The 6,121-nt window shown below is 30.8% G+C and overlaps 2 long non-coding RNA genes across 12 annotated transcripts; one reads left to right on the plus strand and one right to left on the minus strand.

The window, feature by feature from the left end:
- The first annotated feature begins 308 nt into the window (after nucleotides 1-308).
- LOC114240626 (uncharacterized) lies at nucleotides 309-2,602 on the plus strand. 6 transcript variants are annotated; one of them, XR_016323840.1, is made up of 3 exons: nucleotides 309-596; nucleotides 922-1,168; nucleotides 1,655-2,602. It is a non-coding gene; the product is annotated as an uncharacterized LOC114240626 (long non-coding RNA). The 6 variants fall into 6 exon arrangements; XR_016323839.1 differs by having other exon boundaries at nucleotides 310-741; XR_016323838.1 differs by having other exon boundaries at nucleotides 581-596; nucleotides 881-1,168.
- A 1,097-nt stretch (nucleotides 2,603-3,699) lies between these two features.
- LOC114240627 (uncharacterized) lies at nucleotides 3,700-5,175 on the minus strand. Of its 6 annotated transcripts, none has more exons than XR_016323834.1 (3): nucleotides 5,118-5,175; nucleotides 4,546-4,792; nucleotides 3,700-4,059 (listed from the first exon to the last, which is right to left on the minus strand). It is a non-coding gene; the product is annotated as an uncharacterized LOC114240627 (long non-coding RNA). The 6 variants fall into 6 exon arrangements; XR_016323832.1 differs by having other exon boundaries at nucleotides 4,546-4,833; nucleotides 5,118-5,132; XR_016323833.1 differs by lacking the exon at nucleotides 5,118-5,175 and adding an exon at nucleotides 4,973-5,113.
- Between the last annotated feature and the right edge of the window lie 946 nt (nucleotides 5,176-6,121).

Here is a 6,121-nt window from a genome sequence, read left to right on the forward strand (position 1 = left end):
GAGCGGCTGAGGCTGATCAAAGGCGACCATCAAGCCAAATATGCGGAGCGGAGCATGAGTGACCGTGTTTCGGCACGCAAGGACTGAAGGACAGCGCTGGAAATAAGGCGGATTCAAACTGGGGGAGGACAGGAAAGATCCCTCCGAGTTTGAGGTGAATGAAGTTAGCCCCTCAAAAAATTTTTTTTTTCCTGTTTTCTACTTATTTTCTATTAATTCGTTTGTTCATCATTTGTTCTTGATTGTTCACTGTTAATCATTGTTTGTTCCCCATTTATTTATTTTAAAAAAAATATTAAAAATATATCTAAAAGTTAGCCCCTCGATTGCAATTTTTAATATTTTTTCGTCCTTAATTACTCGTAAATATTCATTTTCGATTGTTCTTATATAAAATACGTTTGTTCTCTTTCGAAATTACTCATTTTTTGTTTAATTAATTGTATTAGTTGAATAAATGTATACAAAATATGTGTACTGCGCATGCCATAAGTGTATATTCTATGGCGCATGCGTCAACTATAATGCCTAAACTTTCTACGCGGTTTTAATCGTGAAAAAAAAACAATTATAAATCCTGAAGGATCAATTAATTGGTATACAGTTTAATTCAAAAAATTAAAAAATAAATAAATAAAATAATGTGCATTCGCGTAAAGTTAGCCCAAATACATTTTTTCCATCCTCCTATATACCTATCGCTATGAAGGTATAAAAAAGATAGGTTAAGAGTTCACATAGGTAATATAAACAAATAAGTAAATATGTTCATTATTTATCTTTCAAGAGATAATGTAGGTATACATTATAATAACATTTTGACACAGTCGAAATTATATTCCTAACATTAGTAAAATAACATTTTAATAATTTTTTATAGGTTATGTATTGAAATTGTTGGAAAATTATTTCATGTTTTAGCTGGAAAACGACATGGAGAATTATATGCAATACAAGATAATGAGCTCCATCAAATGAATTCGAATGAAACCAAACTGTTTACCATCCAAATTCGATTGTCGGGCAGATAGAAAACGAAAATTCACTCATAGTGAACCTCGGCCTGCATTTGTGAAACGGCAAAGACTCACTATTATCAAGGAAATTGAAGAGACGACTAAAAATGAGATGTGTCGTATTATTATACCTTTGCCATCTTGTAGTCAAGGTAGGTGTAACTGTCAATAATTAGTTACACTCACAAATCTCCTAATCAAATAACAATATCAGAAAAAATGAGAATAGTTAGTTAGTTAGTGGAAGTAGCCAAAATGGGCAAGTGGATCTCAGTTCCTATTACATAAGGTACTAGGAAGTTTGTGAAAATGAAAATTTATCACAGTGTAATATCACTTACTTACTTTAACAGTGAAGGAAAACATTGTGATGAAACCTGCACACCTAAATGTTCTTAGGATTTTCTTAGGTGTGTAATCCACCAACCAGCACTAGGCCAGCGTGGTGGACTAAGGCCTAAAAACCCTCTCAATGGTAGTGAAGGCCAGTGTCCAGCAAGGGGATATATTATATGGGCTGATGATGATGACTAGGAAGTTAAATACTACTACTACTACTACGACAGTACACATATAATCCTATATATTTACAAACTATACGTTTGTTGGAAATTGCTAACATTATTTCATATTTCCAGATGTCCAGCCACTTGAAAATAGGTGTAGTAATGACAAAGCTATCCAAGTAGCTCCAGCACAGGAACACAAAGGCAAGGCAAGTGTGTATTGCCACATCACCCCTTAATATATCTGAAGCAAGTATAAGTAAACAATCAGAACCAGCAAAAAAAAAAACTGTTGTTCCTGAGGACAAATTTGACAGTGATGAGTCAAATGCACCAGCAACAGAAGGATCAACTGTTGACTATGAGTTATCTCTCTATATCTCCACTCCATCAAAGACTTGTGCACTTCAGACTATAGCTCTCAAGAAGACTAAAAAGTTGAAAAAATGAATGTGTTAACAACTTTATCTAAAGTGAAAAATAAACAACGTTTATATATTGGTCTTCCACAAGAATTATGTTTCATAATAGGCTTGATTGAGAAACATACAAATGTTTCTGAACAAAATATTATATTATGTCTGATGAGAATAACATTAAATAGAACATTCTCTCAATTGGCTGATGATTTCGATTTATCTGTAAGTCAAGCAAGCAATATATTTTTCAACAAACTCCCAGAAATTGCAAATGTAATATCACCCCTTGTTAGACTATAAAAAAAACAATACAATAAATATATATGCAGGAAGGATAATTGATGTCAACTTGGTGGAAAATAGAAAGTTTTTAGATAGTTTGCCACCTACAAAACTCTTTAATTAAATAAGTAATCCTTACTTATAAATAGGAAGTTTTGTAAGTATTTTCACTCTTCATTCAAAAACTACTGAACAGATTTTAATAAGACTTTTATGCTGGTCTTCTATGGCTAGCAACTCATTATTATTTTGATTCTGTTTTCCACAAATGTGCTAAATATGGGCTTATATATATGAAAAGGAATAAATATTAATGTTATGTAACCTTTGTACCTGTATGTTAAGAATAATTTTTAATAAAACATAATTTAAATTGAAATATTATTTTTATTAAATCACATTCATTTTGTACACATCAATATTTTGTACTCCCTAAAAGGAAAATAGGTATAAAGTTTTTTTAAAATATTTAACATTACTTTTTTGTGTAATATTAGAAAATTGTTATTCTTCCAAAAAGAAACTACATTATCTAACAACTGTGCAACTTACTCGGAATCAAAATCAATACCTACTAATTATAGTGACCTGATTATTTTTTTCAAAGTTGCTGGATGCTACACAAAAGTAGCAAGTTTTACTTTTAGCACAATACATATGCATTTGAACTTGTGCATAATATCTTTCTTTAATTTTTTTTTGCCTTTTTATTTATGGAAACATAGCATTACTCGCTTGTTTGCAGATCTATCAAAAAAACATAATTTATGTTTTTTTAGCACAGTGGGCAATACCCTATTATTCATATTAATTATATACGGCGCGGCGATGCGAAAATTCATTACTGAATTATTTAAGAATGATAGGCATAATATAATATTTTAATTCGCGATCTGTTTATAATTTTTAATATATGATTTAAAAATAAGTTATCTTTAATATTTTTAATATTGTGATTTATGGGGTGGTCACAGTCATTATTATAAAAATAGAAATTTTGAGGAAATATAAATGTTTAATACAAATTATTTTGATAATCGAAATAAATTCATATCAATCCAAATTCACATTTGAACTATGAAAATTGTATGGTATGTAAACAGAAATATATTTTATAATTATAATGACTATTTATTCCATGCAGTATCGGTTAGAGAAGCTTGCACAGCTTCTCTAACTGACACTGCAACTAGAATAAAGTCTAATAAAGAATAAGAATAAACTTTTCTTCGAAGCTCAATTCTACAAGGGTATTCAATCAGATAGCTATCTATCTGTCGTTCCTGTATGAAATTTTGGTATGTCGAAATCTTGGATAAATCCAGCAAAGCTAAATAAAGTATTTACCTAAAAAATATGTTTATGCTTAAAGTCACGTGTTTATGTTATTCGAAAGTATTAAGCTCCAAGCAGCATTTAGCTCCAACTAAATTCATTAAGAACCAATTTTTCAATCGATGATTAAAACAACATTAATACTGAGAATGAATATTTATTTATAAAATACACATATGTTTTGACCACGAATTTTGCACGATAATTTAAATTAATATTCATTAATATTAATTTAAATAAATATGAATTAATCTTCTTCTTCTATAACCCATAGTCAACAGTTGATCCTTCTGTTGCTGGTGCATTTGACTCATCACTGTCAAATTTGTCCTCAGGAACAACAGTTTTTTTTTTTGCTGGTTCTGATTGTTTACTTATACTTGCTTCAGATATATTAAGGGGTGATGTGGCAATACACACTTGCCTTGCCTTTGTGTTCCTGTGCTGGAGCTACTTGGATAGCTTTGTCATTACTACACCTATTTTCAAGTGGCTGGACATCTGGAAATATGAAATAATGTTAGCAATTTCCAACAAACGTATAGTTTGTAAATATATAGGATTATATGTGTACTGTCGTAGTAGTAGTAGTAGTATTTAACTTCCTAGTCATCATCATCAGCCCATATAATATATCCCCTTGCTGGACACTGGCCTTCACTACCATTGAGAGGGTTTTTAGGCCTTAGTCCACCACGCTGGCCTAGTGCTGGTTGGTGGATTACACACCTAAGAAAATCCTAAGAACATTTAGGTGTGCAGGTTTCATCACAATGTTTTCCTTCACTGTTAAAGTAAGTAAGTGATATTACACTGTGATAAATTTTCATTTTCACAAACTTCCTAGTACCTTATATAATAGGAACTGAGATCCACTTGCCCATTTTGGCTACTTCCACTAACTAACTAACTATTCTCATTTTTTCTGATATTGTTATTTGATTAGGAGATTTGTGAGTGTAACTAATTATTGACAGTTACACCTACCTTGACTACAAGATGGCAAAGGTATAATAATACGACACATCTCATTTTTAGTCGTCTCTTCAATTTCCTTGATAATAGTGAGTCTTTGCCGTTTCACAAATGCAGGCCGAGGTTCACTATGAGTGAATTTTCGTTTTCTATCTGCCCGACAATCGAATTTGGATGGTAAACAGTTTGGTTTCATTCGAATTCATTTGATGGAGCTCATTATCTTGTATTGCATATAATTCTCCATGTCGTTTTCCAGCTAAAACATGAAATAATTTTCCAACAATTTCAATACATAACCTATAAAAAATTATTAAAATGTTATTTTACTAATGTTAGGAATATAATTTCGACTGTGTCAAAATGTTATTATAATGTATACCTACATTATCTCTTGAAAGATAAATAATGAACATATTTACTTATTTGTTTATATTACCTATGTGAACTCTTAACCTATCTTTTTTATACCTTCATAGCGATAGGTATATAGGAGGATGGAAAAAATGTATTTGGGCTAACTTTACGCGAATGCACATTATTTTATTTATTTATTTTTTAATTTTTTGAATTAAACTGTATACCAATTAATTGATCCTTCAGGATTTATAATTGTTTTTTTTTCACGATTAAAACCGCGTAGAAAGTTTCGGCATTATAGTTGACGCATGCGCCATAGAATATACACTTATGGCATGCGCAGTACACATATTTTGTATACATTTATTCAACTAATACAATTAATTAAACAAAAAATGAGTAATTTCGAAAGAGAACAAACGTATTTTATATAAGAACAATCGAAAATGAATATTTACGAGTAATTAAGGACGAAAAAATATTAAAAATTGCAATCGAGGGGCTAACTTTTAGATATATTTTTAATATTTTTTTTAAAATAAATAAATGGGGAACAAACAATGATTAACAGTGAACAACCAAGAACAAATGATGAACAAACGAATTAATAGAAAATAAGTAGAAAACAGGAAAAAAAAAATTTTTTGAGGGGCTAACTTCATTCACCTCCGAGTTTGACTAAATAGTTCTATTCTAACCTAAAAACATTAACCATAGATATCTTCATAACCATGGGGCTCCGTGGTGTGGGGATGGGAAACAATAAGTTCACTTGACGTGTCCTATGACGTAAGTGTGTTGAATTTCCTAAAATAAAATCTAAATTAGACACTACACAGACAATAAAAATGCTGTTGTTTACTCTATATTGTATTAATGTGCCATGTATTTTCTGTAACAATACTGTTGATTGTCCAAACCATAGAAATATAGATAAATTGCAATTAATGGTCGATATCATCATTGATATATTACTCGTAACAAATTCTTCATGAAGGCTGAAAAGACTTTACATAATGATAAAATATAATAATAAAATATTTAGACCCGACCTGCAGATTACCGCCTAGTGGCATATTAATTCGACTACAGTTGGATCGATTTACGCTTTGAAAGCGAAAGCTTCGACTAACACTTTATGAAGCTTTAGCTTCCAGCCTAATTAGGGAGTTGATGCAAGGAGGAGTCATTAAATACGTGGCATGTATCGTTAGGAAGATTCTCACTG

The sequence above is a fragment of the Bombyx mandarina genome, chromosome 11 (genome assembly GCF_030267445.1).
Source record: "Bombyx mandarina strain Sakado chromosome 11, ASM3026744v2".
NCBI lineage: Eukaryota > Metazoa > Arthropoda > Insecta > Lepidoptera > Bombycidae > Bombyx > Bombyx mandarina.